At 43.5% G+C, this 15,000-nt stretch overlaps 1 protein-coding gene and 1 long non-coding RNA gene across 3 annotated transcripts in view; both read left to right on the plus strand.

Moving 5' to 3' along the window:
- LOC134469054 (mannosyl-oligosaccharide 1,2-alpha-mannosidase IA-like) overlaps positions 1-15,000 on the plus strand; it is a 250,878-nt gene that overhangs the window by 185,521 nt on the left and 50,357 nt on the right. The gene's annotated exons all lie outside the window — the stretch shown is intronic.
- LOC134469055 (uncharacterized) lies at positions 2,610-11,660 on the plus strand. 2 transcript variants are annotated; one of them, XR_010038927.1, is made up of 5 exons: positions 2,610-2,948; positions 4,819-4,921; positions 5,050-5,148; positions 10,706-10,778; positions 11,168-11,660. It is a non-coding gene; the product is annotated as an uncharacterized LOC134469055 (long non-coding RNA). The 2 variants fall into 2 exon arrangements; XR_010038926.1 differs by lacking the exons at positions 2,610-2,948; positions 4,819-4,921; positions 5,050-5,148 and adding exons at positions 9,190-9,616; positions 9,757-9,858 and having other exon boundaries at positions 11,168-11,659.

The raw sequence follows: 15,000 nt of genomic DNA on the forward strand, positions 1-15,000 counted from the left end.
GGGGGGGGGGGGTTGTGTCTTATTGTGTGGCGCTGCAGTGTGGTGTGTTGTGATGTGATGAGCTACAGTATGTTGCAGGGGGGGTTGTGTCTTATTGTGTGGCGCTGTAGTGCGGTGTGTTGTGAAGTGATGAGCTACAGTATGTTGCAGTGTGGGGGGGGTGTCTTATTGTGTGGCGCTGCAGTGTGGTGTGTTGTGATGTGATGAGCTACAGTATGTTGCAGTGTGGGGGGGGTGTCTATTGTAGTGCGCTGCAGTGTGGTGTGGTGTGGTGTGATGAGCTACAGTATGTTGCAGGGGGGGGTCTGTGTCTTATTGTGTGGTGCTGCAGTGTGGTGTGTTGTGATGTGATGAGCTACAGTATGTTGCAGGGGGGGGGGGGGTTGTGTCTTATTGTGTGGTGCTGCAGTGTGGTGTGTGGTGAAGTGATGAGCAGTTTGGGGTCTGGGCAGGGCTGGGCTGGAGTATTGTTCAGCATGGTGCGTTGTGAGATTTACAGTAGCTGTGAGGAGGGGAATGCGTTGATGCCTGGGATGATTACATTTTTCCATTTAATGTTGATTATTTGTGTGTATATAATTGTCAGATATTATAAACAATGTATTTTTGAATGTGGTTTTGTGCGGTGGGGCAGCTGTGTTTTTGTTTCTTTTGAATTATGTTTGACTTCTGATTGAGACGGCAGTTGGGTGGTGGTGATGGAGACGGTGAGGCCATAGCTGTCTGTTAAATGGCCCATGCATTTTTGGCACAGACCAGCCCACTCCCAGCCCCATTCTACAATTATCTACAGTACGTGTTGATAGAATATCAAAACTAACCTTGTATGGAAATAATTTTTGCATGTTGAAGGACTATTTTTCTCAGCAGCAACTGAATTTTACCTTGCTCTAGTCAGCTGTAATGTAACCAACTCACCTTAACAGGGCTTGTAATAGCTCCACTGCCTTTCGATCAATGGATTAAAATCCAACAAAATCATAACATGGTCAATCATTGTGCAATAATACCGCAATCGGTAAACGAATGCCTCAAATCCTCCTAGATGGAAACCGAAAAGTTTTCACTATTTTCCATCGGAAGATCCTGAAAGAACGAACTCCACCAAGCTGTCAAAAAGAAAGTCCACTGCAGATATAACTGCACTACAAGGTTAGTTTATCAATAAAATCATGCGACTGACCGATATTTACATCCACATTCTAGCATAGTTAATTCATTTGCTTTTAGCGCTTTGTGGAATGAGTATTAGGGAGATGCTACCTAGAAGCGGTTCACTTGCACTAGCCTAGCACCAATGACCACTGGAATTATACTTGGGTTCTTTCTTGCCTTGTCAGCAGTGGCTAACACTTTGCAACACAATATAGCAATATTTAGAGAGCATGCCAAAGTATTACCAGCGACATGATAGTATTTTCTTATAAACGGTATCACCGTCTGTACAGCATGCAAGCAAGTGTATAAAACCGCCAGCCAACAAGACAACAGGTTCTTATCAAACATTGTGAAGGGCTCCAATGGGACTTCCAATGATTAACACCTAGCCGCCTAGCATTTTGGAATTCCTGGCTGCGTGCGCATTTCACTGTGTACAAACAGCCAGAACCCATGTATACAGACGGCTTGGAATATAAAAAAATGTGTCATGAAGTGAGAAGTGAGGTTGTCCCAGAGCCATAGAGGAGGAGAGTTTCGCAAATGGAGGAACAGGAAATAAATTGCAGCCCCGCCTTTCAACAAGATCGAGGTCGTGCCTAAAGCGGCTGTCTTTCCATAATAAATTAATAATAATTGTATTTGTGTAGCACTGTGTCATACAAGGCATGTAACTCAAAGTGCTTAACAAATGGGAAAAAAAACATTGTTAGAGATGGATTTAAAAGGAGAGGTATAGAGGAGAGGCAGAAATAGCAGGAAGGCAGAGGAAGAAGAGATAGACAGAGATTGTAGAGTCATAAGGTCAACGTAGGTTAGGACCAGGATTCTTAGATGCGTGAGGTCCATAGTGGCTGGGCCTATCATAAGTCATAGATAGTCACACAGAGATTGGGCGCTCAGGTGCGGCCCCTGGTGGCATCAGGGGTGAGGAAAAACTCCCTTTCGCTTGATTCATAGTTTGTAAGGGGGAAAAAAAAGCTCAGTGAGGTCTGAGAAAAAAAACCCTATAGTCAGGAAGAAACCTCAGGCAGAGACCAGCGGCCACCTAGGGGAGCCCCCTGCCAGGGCTGGTTGTGAGTAGTAAGGGCGCTGCGGCAGCTGGGACACTATGACGCCTTGGCAGCTAGGAGTTGGCAAGGATGAAGAGGTGGGTCTTCAGCTGCTTCTTGAAGGAGTCGACGGAGGTGGCTGATCGGATCTCGATGGGGAGGGCGTTCCATCTCTTGGGCGCATAGCAGGCAAACGCGGCGTCGCCGATCTTCTTTTGCGGGGGGGTGGGGGTCCTTAGCAGCTTGGCATCAGTGGACCTGAGAGCTCGAGCAGGGGCATAAAAAGAGAGCATGTCAGAGATATAACTAGGGGCAAGTCCATTTAATGCTTTAAATACTGTGAGCAGAATCTTAAAGTCGATTCTGTATGAGACACACCCTTAAAAGAGATTGGTTAAAAAAGTGACTAATCTCGTTGGTTGAGGCAATATTGGTCAAATTAACTGTGACATTGGTAACTATTAAACAAACAAATTGGTTATCTAACAACTAATATCATTGGTTAAGAACAAATTGGTTGATTTAACAAAGATATTGGTTAACTTTAATAACAGATTGGTTGAAAAATGACTAATATCATTGGTTAAGCAAATGTTAACTAAGAGATTGGTAACTGACGCAGGTCTGACGCTCAACGTCAAGTACGTAACTCTGCTTCTCAATTTTCTGACAAAGCCGCCATCTTGGTGCTGCAGGAAAGCCGTTTGAGATATTGGTGGAATTCAAACACTTTGTGAGGTAAGTTCGTTTATTTTTAATGTTTCGTTAATAATTTCAAGACAATGCCAAATATACAGTGAATAACGAAACTGTTTCTTGTTCAGGATGGTAATTTGCAATGAATTTGTCTTCAGACCATACCTCCGCTAACAGGCCACTATTATAACTACCGGTATGCTAACTTAGCCCTAGGTTGTTTTCACCACTTTGTTGGAAAGTTTGTGTTTTGTTAGAAACAAACTCTACGAAATGTACAATATAGATTTGCTCCGAAAGAGCTATAAAACTTGTCCAGTGGTGCCAAAACACCCATGTCAGAGTCAAGACCTAGCTAAATGTCCGCTAGCAACATAGCTATCAGTGGTTTCTGGAGGAGGGCCGAAGGGAGTGCTTCCCCGCCGGGACTCACTAGTTCGACGCCCTTTCGTGCCTTACCGCTTACGTCATACGACCCTAAACCTAATCCTAACCCTAACCTTAACCCTAAACCTAACCCTAAACCTAACCCTAACCTTAACCCTAACCCTAACCTTAACCCTAAACCTAACCCTAACCTTAAATCGCTTGTTTGAAATGTTTGATTACCATGTGAAGTCACGAGAGGGCGTCAAACTAGTGAGTCTCCTTCCCCGCCGGCCAGAGATTGTTTGCGCCGGCCTCTTCACCTGAAAGAGCTAGCGCTGCATGATGAGGTGGTTCGCTAGCAACAATTAGCTATAGTCTAACGGTTAAATCATGTTGCCTTTGTTGAGGGATGTTTGAAATAGCCTGATGTATTCATAACTGAATATTGGTTTCTTGTTAGAAACGAACACATTTTGGATATAATTTTGTTCTGAAGTTACAACATGCCAAGTTAGTGTTGTAAGACTGTTGGCGCCAAAGTTAAGAGCTAGCTAAATGTCCGCTAGCAACATTAGAGCTAGCCAAACTGAATAATGAATCTCTTGTCCGCTAGCAACATTAGCTAGCTAAAGTCTTTTTTTTTGTTAGAAACGAACTCCCTTCGAGTATAATTATGCTCTGAAGATATCCAGTTAATGTACTTGAGCCAAAGTAAAACACAAATACCAGAGAGAAGAGCTAGCTAGAAGTTCGTTAGCAACATCAGCTTATCTTTTAGCTGACTCAGAAGCTTGAAGTAGCCACAACTTATGCCTGATTTTTATTGTTAGAAACGAACTCACTTTAACTATACACTTGCTCTGAAGTATGTTTTAACACATGTGCCTTTCCCTGTTCGTTGTGTAAAGGAAGTGAGTAAGTAAACTGATTCTGAACTTGTTATTGTGCACACAGTGTGCTGTTTTGTCCCATTCTGTTACTGCCAACTCTGTGGGCTGTTCTCTCTGTGGAGAAACCACTGTCAGCCATCAGATCGTGTTCTTTTCAATAAATACACATTACCTATTTGACAGATTTCTCCTGAAATAATGAGCCCAGAAACACCCAGATGTGTAGGGTGCTTTTTTTGGCTTAATCAAAGATGCTTCATTTGTATGGTTACTGCAATAAATATTTAGATTTCTTTGCCCATCCTTTTTGGATCTACTAGTAGGCCTAGTGATTTTAGAGGTCTTAACAAGTGGGCTATGCATCAGATTTCATTTCAAGTGATGAGTAAAATATCCAGAAAGATATATAATCTGTTCTTTTTGCCATCTAGCTTAGCACACTGAATTCTTTGAGCCATCTGGTGTCAATCAGTGTGGGAAAATGATCAATGAAAACAATTTAAGAAATGCATCTTATAGATGTTTCATATTGTAGGCCTATTCAGCCTATTGTGTCATGGTGGTGTTATCATTTTTCAAACTTTATTTTTGTGTAATAATTAGGCATATTGATACATAATCATGTTCATGTTTTGTGCTGTCTTGCTTTGCAGATGACAGAATATTGCTGAAGGATCCTACATGGAAGCTGGCTGATTACACGGAGTGATTCCTCTGGTGTGGTGTACCTCAGAGAAATAAACACTGTTGCAAGAGGTGAGTTTAAGTTTATAAAGTCACACAAAACCTATCCATGTATTTTTAAAAAGTCAAAGTTCTAACTTGCTCTGTATTTCATGCTGTCAATATGAGATGCATACTAATGTTGTGTGTTATTATTGCAGCTGAGAAGATGGCCAAGATATCCTTATTGCTGGATGGTAGCTCTGGTCGTAGTGGACCATATCTGCAAATGCTTCTGAACATTGACAGAATTTCTAAAGGTTAGCAACCATTCATAAATTTACACCACATGTATGTGTGTTTCAAATGTCTTAACAGTTTGAAGCACACACTGTTAATCAGAGATGCGTCCTGTTCATGCCATGTGTTATTTTGAGAGGATAGTTAAGGAATAATGGCAGCTGCCTGGTTACAGTACATTGATCCCCTTTGTAGCACCATGTCTAAAAATGCTGAGAAAAATCAGTTTGTAAATGTAAGCATTTTTTTAATAACTCTGCACCAAATGTGTGTTTCAAATGTCTACTATCTAATATATATGCAGAATACGATTGTTCATCGCACCTGGCTCAACTTTACAGGCTTCTCCTCCTGTCCCACCTTTGAGCCAGTGGCTTGGTCATCGTAGCCCCCCCCCCAAACTCCAGAGGCACCAGGTCCTGAACTGAGAGGCTTCAGTGAGTCGTCAGGTGGGCACCCCCTTTCAATAGCGTGTTTCGCCGATTTAGTCCCACGACAATTTTGGGGGCTCGGCGGCAGAACCAGCGTCCTGGAACTACCCCCACCTCCACCACTCAGCTCAGGAGTCCCTCAATGACCTATAGTCTACCCTACTCTACTCTATACCTCCTGTCACCCTGCTCTGAGTCCTTGATGTTCCTTTCTCCCATCGCTTATCACGGTTCAGCCAGATCCACCGGGATGCCACCTCCGCCTGTTTTGTCATGCTGCTTATGAGCTGTTTTCTTGCCAGTCCCTCGATGCCTAGTTGTCCTAGCGTCCGCCAGAGTGCTCTCCCTGCGAAGCCGCGACAACCCACTTCCACCGGCAGGTTCCAGGCTTTCCAACCATTCTGCTGGCAATCAAGGATGAGGGCCTGATATTTCTTTCGCTTGAACTCATGCGCCTCCTCCATCCTCTCTTCCCATGGCACGGTTAATTCCACCAGTGCGACCTGCTTGGTGGCTTTGGACCAGAGAACGACGTCTGGCCTACAAGTTGTGGTCGCTATCTCTTCTGGGAACTTCAGCTGCCTTTGTAGATCTGCACGCATTTCCCAGTCATCTGCTGTAGACAAGATACCTTTCGCTGTTGTCTGTGGCACACTGGTCTCTCCTGCCCTGAGAAACTTGATGTACTGTGGTCCTTTAAACAGCTTTCTCTGCTTCCTCCTGGCTTGTTCCAGACCTTCCGCCAGCTTGGTTAAGACCTGGTCATGTCTCCAGCGGAATTTCCCATCTGCCAGGTTTGAACGGCATGAGGAGAGGACATGTTCCAGGTTAGCTGGTTTTCCACAGAGTGTGCAGCCAGGACTTTCTGCTAACCCCCATATGTGCAGATTTGATGGTGTTGGCAGGACATCGTACACAGAGGACAGTAGGAACTTGACTCTGTACCCCTCCATGTTCCATATGTCCTGCCATGTTAATGTCCTTTCCTGCACCCCCTCCCACCTTGTCCAGCTGCCCTGCTTGCCCATCGTCACTGCCTTGGCCTGCCTGATTTCTTCTTCTCCCCTACGGACTTCCTTCTGCACCATCCCCCGGCGTTCTTTGGGGCTCGCTTTTGCCCAGCTTGCCCTTGTAATGCATCCCAGTCCCAGCCTGCCTTGGGCCACTGTGCCAACGATGTCGGATTGGTGCAGGCGGTCTTCTGCCTCTCTCAATGCCTTATTAGCGGACCATTTACGGCCAGTTTTTACTTCAGTTCCTGCTTGCCAAACTTTCTTGTCCTTGCTGTCCCTCAACATCATTGCCAGGCGTGTTTTCGATACCTTGAACTCCTCCACCACCGAAGTCACTGGCATCTGCAACTTGCTCCCTGTGCTGTAGAGTCCAATTGAGCAGAAACTTCTTGGTACACCAAGCCATCTCCTCAGGTAGGAGCTGATCTTCCTCTCTAGCCTTTCCACCGTGGACACAGGTACCTCGTACACGAGTAGTGGCCAGAGCGCTCTCGGGAGGACCCCGTGCTGGTACCCCCAGGCCTTGTATTTCCCAGGTAATCCGCTCTTGTCCAGCGCAGTCATCCACTTATCCACTTGAATGAGTGTCTCTTTGATGCTTTCCCTGTCATTGAGGTCTGCCCTGAACCACTTGCCTAAACTCTTCACAGGCTTCTCTCGAACTGTTGGAATTGTGACATCCTTGATGTTAAAGCGCATACTGTCCTGGACTCGTCCCTTCCTCAGCACTAGGCTCCTGGATTTTTCTGGCTTAAACTCCATTCTTGCCCAATCCATGAGTTCCACCAGATCTTCCAAAATCCACCTCCCCTCTGGTACTGACTTGGCTGTAATAGTCAGGTCATCCATAAATGCCCTTATGGGTACCTGCTGGACGCCACTTGACAGTATCGCGCCCCTGCGTAGTTTCTCAGCTGACTTCACAAGTAGATTCATTGCTGCAGAAAACAGGACCACTGATATCGTGCAGCCGGTCACAATCCCCACCTCTAGCCTTTGCCAATTGGTGGTGAAGTTCCTGCAGGTGAAGCGCATGTGGAACTTGTTGAAATATTCCTGCAAGAGACTCTGGAATCGTTGTGGAACATGGTAAGTCCTTAGGGTTGTTTCCACTAGCTTGTGGGTGATTGTACCGTAGGCATTAGCTAGGTCAAGCCACAGTACTGCCAGATCACCCCGGTTCCTTTTAGCGTCCTCTATGATTTTGGTGACTACACTGGTGTGCTCCAGGCACCCAGACACCCCTGGGACACCTCCTTTTTGCACTGATGTGTCCATGTATCCATTTTCCAGCATAAAGGTTGTCAGTCTCTTTGCCAGGATCCCGAAGAAGATTTTCCCTTCCACATTGAGGAGCGAGATGGTACGGAATTCCTTGATGTTTGAAGAGTTTTCTCCTTTTGGGATGAAACACCCATCTGCTCTCACCCATTCTTCTGCCAGAAAGTTCTTTCTCCATGCTGTCTTTAGCAACTTCCAGAGGCGTCTCCTGAGCCTCTCACAGTTTTTGTACACCTTATATGGAATACCATTAGGCCCAGGGGCTGATTTCCCCCTGGCTTTCCTGATGAAATCATTCACTTCTTTCCAGCTTGGCTCATCTACCTTGAAGGGGGTAGTAGGGTCAGGTGGTGTGATGATCTTCTCCATCTCTCTCAAGTTCTCCTCTCTCTTAGGGTCGCTATGCACTTTATGAAGGTAGTGCTCTACCTCCTCCTTAGTTTCCTGCATCTGGCCTGATCTCTTGTCCCCTAAGAGCTTGGATAGGTACTTAAAAGGGTTTTTGGTGAAGTTCGCACTTTCCTGCATCCGACGTCTCCTGTCTCTGCGATGGTACTCCGCTTTTCTCAGTGTCTTTATACGCTCCCTTAGATGCGATCGGATCTCTGCGAGCCCTGCTTTTTCTTCCTCCTTAGCTTCGCGGAATGCTTTCTTTAATCTCCTCAAGTCACCTCTTAAGGTAGATATTTCCTTCAATCTTCGGTTGTCCTTTGGCTGGGAGCTAGATCCTGTTCTCACCTCCGCTTTCCCAAACCGCTCGATCCCCATGCTCCAAATGATTGCAGACATAGCCCTCAACTTTCTATCCACATTCCCTGTGCTTGATGCTTCCAATATTTTGTCGACATCCTCGTCAAAGGTTGCCCATTCCTTCCGTTCCCTTGAAGTTGGCCACTTCACCTGTTCTTTCCTGGCCTCACTGGTGCTGTTGTTCTGGATAGGTCTTGTGGCTTGATTGGTCTCAGCCTCTTCCTGGTGCCTCCCCACCTCCTCTACATCAGCGATGACTGCCCTGCCACTCTCGTCGTCCTGTGCTTGGAGATTCTGCGGACTGTGGTTTGGCTCCTGCCTCAGCCTCTCCTCCGTCTCACCAGGTTGCCCTGAGCGTAGCAGTCTGAATAACACACTCATACATGACATGACCAATATGTTATGTGCTCGGAGCGACAGTTTACAAACGCACCCTTAGTGCCTTCTGCTGTTAGGCCAATGACACTGAGCCCACCGTTTCATTGATTGGAGTATTTGGGTTACATTTTGTCAATTTGTTGTATTTTCCAGGATCGTTGAGGACTCCTCCTCTATGCATGACATCTTAGATTAGATTTAGATTTAGATTTAATTTCAAGTGATGAGTAAAATATCCAGAAAGATAGATAATCTGCTCTTTTTGCCCTCCAGTTTAGCACACTGAATTCTTTGAGCCATCTGTTGTCAATCCGTCTGGGAAAATGATCAATGATATAAAACAAACAAACAAAAAAACATTTTACATGTATACAGACATGTATCTTTTAGATGTTTCATACTCTAGGCCTATTCATCATCATATTGTGTCGTGGTGGTGACGGTGTTATCATTTTTCATTATTTTCTTGTAATAATAAGGCCTATAAATGCATAATCATGTTCATGTTTTGTGCTGTCATGCTTTGCAGATGACTGAGAATATTACTGAAGGATCCTACATGGAAGCTGTCTGATTACACTGAGTGATTCCTCTGGTGTGGTGTACCTCAGAGAAAATAAACACTGTTGCAAGAGGTGAGTTTAAGTTCATGAATTCACACAAAACCAATCCATGTATTTTATAAAAGTCAAAGTGCTAAACATGCTATGTATTTCATGCTGTCAATATGAGATGCAAATTAATGTTGTGTGTTGTGTGTTAATGTTGTGTGCAGGTGAGAAGATATCCTTATTGCTGGATGGTTGCTCTCTGGTCGTACTTGAGCCCCCTGGACCATGTCTGCAAATGCTTCTGAACATTGACAGAATTTCTAAAGGTTAGCAACCATTCACAAATGTACACCACATGTATGTGTGTTTCAAATGTCTTAACAGTTTGAACGACACACTGTTAATCAGAGATGCATCCTGTTCATCTTTTGTGTTATTTTGAGAGGATAGGTCGCCAGCGACCCTATTCACTTGCTGAAAATGCTTAAACACATAAAACAACATTGCTATGACATTACATAGAGCCATAACGCTGCACTACAGGGTTAAGGATGGCAGCTGCCTGGTTACAGTACATTGATCCCCTTTGTAGCACCATGTCTAAAAATACTGGAAAAAAAAACAGTTTCTAAATGTACCGGTAAGCAAATTTTAATAAATCTGCACCAAATGTGTGTTTCAAATGTCTACTATCTAACAGTCTGAATAACACACTCGTACACAGTGGTGGACAAAGTAAAAGTACTTTTGTGGTGTAATTACAACAGTAGCACATGATATTACATAGCTGTTACACCGTTTGCTCCAGTATACCAACCTATTGAGATAGACTGTGTTATTACTGAAAAACAATAAAAACCTAACAAGAACCCACCACAAACTCAATCCAACCTGTGCAGAATCAGCTCATCGTAAGACAAGTACATTGGTCTACTTTTTACTCAGATAAGTTACCTGTGTTGGAAAGAAACTGTTTAAAAACAAAAAAAAACCTTTTACTTTTACTTTGTCCACCACTGCTCATACATGACATTACCAATTGTTGTGTGCTCAGAGCGGCAGTTTACAAACGCACCCTTGGTGCCTTCTGCTGTTAGGCCTATGACACTGAGCCCACCGTTTCATTGATTGGAGTATTTGGGTTACATTTTCTCAATTTGTTGTATTTTTCAGGATCGCTGAGGACTCCCCCTCCATGCGTGACATCTTTGAGAAATTTCCACGCTTTCTGGAGATGCCAAGTTTGGTACGTCTGCCAGACATTTTTTAACCTTTATTTAGAAAGAACAAGTCACGATATAGTTGTGTGCATTGTTGATTTTGGCTATACTTGGTGTTAATTAAGCTTCCAGATACTGCATGATTTATACCGTTCACTCAGTAGAGTAAAGCTTTCTATATAACCTGTTAAAACAGGGCGTTATAAATTTTGTGGTTACCAGAATGGCAATTACTGAGTCGCAGTGCATTACTAAAGGCCCTATGTTATGTCATAGTAGAGTAGTACTGGCAATTAACCTTTCAATGACTATTACAGCATGTTTCAGATGGTATGGCGTGCATTATGGGGCTAAGCACCATTGATGTATCTCTCTCTCTCTTTCTCTCTCTCTCAAATCTTAAAAATTCTTTCAGACTGGAACCAACTTTGCATCCCTCGGCACTGACACTGAGAAGGTTTCAAGGACCCCACTACTAGGAGGCGAGAGTTTGACACGGCATTGTCATCACTGCCATGGATGACAACGTAACCATTCCTGTTGCTGATTGCCTGACTTGCGCAGTGACAAGCTTTTCATGCTCTACTGTGTGTGTAACTTGGCATATCCACCACAGTTTAACTCTGTTTTTGCCTCTTTTGAATATGTGTACGATATAACCATCTCAACCAACACGTGGGCCAAGGTACTGGAACATTTCTCACTTCAAGTTGCTCTGTAGTCACTGGACATTTTTTTAAACATCTACGCAGTCACCACCACTCCACACCATGTGCATTTTAATTACTTCTGATTCCACTGACATGCAGACTACATCCTATGCAATTTCAGGTAATTTACCTGGTACTGGAGAAACAGCATTGTATGCCATTCTAAGTGATACTTGCCTTGTTGTTTTGCAAAAATATACTGTTCTTTGAATATAACTTAAAGTAAGATCATGTTGACTCTGAGGTTTTCTCCGGTTGTCAAGCACAACCTTAACGTTTTGTAAGTAAGTAATAGTCACAGGATATGCATGCATTTGTAATTTGAGCACAACCTTAACGTTTTGTAAGTAAGTAATAGTCACAGGATATGCATGCATTTGTAATTTGAATTTTCGTTGAAAACGGCTCACCAAGCATAAAATGTTACCTCTGCTTTTGATTTTTCTTTTTTTTTAAATGTCCCTTAATACCAGCCTGTCTTTTTGTTGTGTCCACACAACTTTACCATCATCAGTGTTGGGAAGGAACAGATTGCTGTAAGTTACTGTATCCCCATCCTTTCAGATCAGTGCTTTAAAGCCTTTTGAAATTAAATTGTTAATAAACTTTGTGAAAACAAACTCAAATCTTGGTTATTGGTTATGATTGATATAGCTTTGAAACTGTTAATTTGAAGTGAAGTAATTGCAGTGTCCATCTAACCAAGCAAATCGGTTAAAATTTTAACCAATATCTGTGTCGGACACATATTAATCGAACAAATTGGTCAAAACAACCATTGGGGGATTGGTACATTTTTGACTTATAAAGATTGGTTAAACATAACCAATCTATTGGTCAAAACAACCGATATGGAATTGGTTAGTTTTTTAACCGATCTAGATTGGTTGAAATTTTAACTAAAGTCTAATCGGTTATTTTGACTAATATTTCTCTCGGACACATATTAATCGAACAGATCGGTTAAAAACTACTAATTTTTTGTTTATTTTAACCAATCTTTTTTAAGAGTGCAGGTAACCAGTGCAGGTCTGCCAAGACAGGAGAGATGTGCTCTCTCATTCTGGTTCTTGTTAGGATTCTTGCAGCAGAATTTTGAATGAGTTGCAATTTGTCAATTAAATTTTTTTGGGAGACCAGAGAAGAGAGCATTGCAGTAGTCTAGCCTACTGGTGACAAAGGCATGAATAAGTTTCTCAGCGTCTTGTCGGGGGGCCAAGCGGCGCACTTTGTTGACATTTCTAAGATGGAAAAAAGCAGATTTTGTTATCTTGTTGATGTGAGGCTCAAAGCTTAAATCCGAGTCTATGACCACACCTAGGCTAGTAACCTTATCTTTAATGTGCATGCTTAGGTCACCTAGGCTTGAGTGGAGTTTTGCACGTTTTTTCTTAGGCCCAATGAGCAACACTTCAGTTTTATCCTCATTTAATTTTAGGAAGTTACTGTTCATCCAATCTGTGATGGCAGACATGCATTTAGTCAAGGCATGAATGGCAGTGGTTTGGCTAGGCTCGACAGAGATATATAGTTGAGTGTCATCGGCATAGCTATGAAAATCAACATTGTGCTCTCTGATGATGGAGCCCAGGGGCAACATATAGAGAGAGAAGAGGAGAGGGCCCAAGCAACTACCCTGAGCAACTCCAAAAGGCACATCATACTTGTTGGAGACGTATTCTCCGATGGTGACAAAAAACTGCCTTCCTGTAATATATGTTTTGAACCACTCTAAGACGTGGCCGGACAGTCCTACCCAAGATTCAAGGCGGTCAATTAGTATGTTGTGGTCTATCGTGTCAAAGGCGGCGCTGAGGTCGAGGAGGATAAGTGCTGAAACTTTGTTAGCGGCAGTGCTGAGCCTAAGATCACTTATTATTTTGGTTAGTGCTGTTTCGGTGCTATGGTTGGCTCTAAAGCCTGATTGGAATTTTTCCAAGATATCATTCCCAGCCATAGCCATAGACTCAAGATAGACCCACCACATAAAAAGCCAAAAATAAGGACTAACGAACTATACTGCGGGGTAGTCACCACAAATATGTGAACTATCAACTGTCTCGATAATGATAATCACAACAGTTTTACCATCTGTGATGTTTACCTGTGTTGTTGTGTTTTGTAATGTGATTTGTTCCTGTCATGTCATGGGTTGTCATTTAGTGTGGAGTGACATGTGTGCCGTGATCTGTTGTGTGCTCCTGGGGTATGTCGTGTAGTGGAAAAACATGCCAGGTGATTCAGTGGGGTGACACGGTGTGTCGTATGTTGTGTGGTGTGACGTGACAAATGATGTATATGTTGACTTCCTCTAATATCGTGTAAGCTGGAGATAAGCTTGTGTGTGAGCATGTGTGTGTGTGTGTGTGTGTGTGTGTGTGTGTGTGTGTGTGTGTGTGTGTGTGTGTGTGTGTGTGTGTGTGTGTGTGTATGTGTGTGTGTGTGTGTGTGTGTGTGTGTGTGTATGTGTGTGTGTGTGTATGTGAGTGTATGTGAGTGTGTGCAGTTGCGTGTGTGAGTGTGTGTGTGTGTATGTGTGCGTGTCTGTGAGCTTTGTTTTAACCGGGGCGCAGGATCTTTGTGTCAGAAGCATGATGTCTGTAGGGTGCAGTAGTAGCAGTGTAGCATACACATGGCCCTACAATCAGTTTCTTCTGGCTGTAAATCTGATCTCCCCTTTGGGATTCCACTACCCCTGCTCCAGTATGGATGGATGGAAGGATGGATGGATGAGAGAGAGAGAGAGAGAGAGAGAGAGAGAGAGAGAGAGAGAGAGAGAGAGAGAGAGAGAGAGAGAGAGAGCGACTTATGCCATTTTAGTATGCCACAACATGAGCAGAAGAATTTCTAGCACTGACCACATCATGCAATTGTCACACCTTACACAAGAGAGTGTGTCGTTCTCTCTCACACACACCTACTGCACACACACTACAAATAACCTAGTACTAATAGAACACACACACACACACACACACACACACACACACACACACACACACACACACACACACACACACACACACACACACACACACACACACACACACACACACACACACGCACATGCACACGCACAGGCTCCTGCAGAATTGAGCAGTGAGGCACATATCAAAAAAAAAAATTAACAAAGTTGACCAATAGTTAAAATCTTTACGTTTTTAACCATTGCCTGCGTTGTCCAGACATAAACTGTCAGTGTGTCTGACGTTTTTTTGTTGTTATTTTTATGTCAGTTGTCTTTTTTTCACCAGTGAAAAAATTTTCCTGCAGCAAAACCAACTGGCCGCTTTTTATTGATTTGGCTTAGGCTACCAAATAACTTGACAAAGGTCTACTGTGTGCTGTTTTGAAAACCTGTTAGCAACATTTTTGCTGCTCCAGGTGCGGCTGTAGGCTACCATGCACACCATTGATTAAAAAAAAGCCATCTTTTGATCCGCATTGACTCCAACACCTGCACTTGTGCTCTAACACACGCAGGTGGACTTGAAACAGACATCATTCACCACAAGTAAGAATGCAATGAGCACACAAT

The sequence above is a fragment of the Engraulis encrasicolus genome, chromosome 18 (assembly GCF_034702125.1).
Source record: "Engraulis encrasicolus isolate BLACKSEA-1 chromosome 18, IST_EnEncr_1.0, whole genome shotgun sequence".
Lineage (NCBI taxonomy): Eukaryota > Metazoa > Chordata > Actinopteri > Clupeiformes > Engraulidae > Engraulis > Engraulis encrasicolus.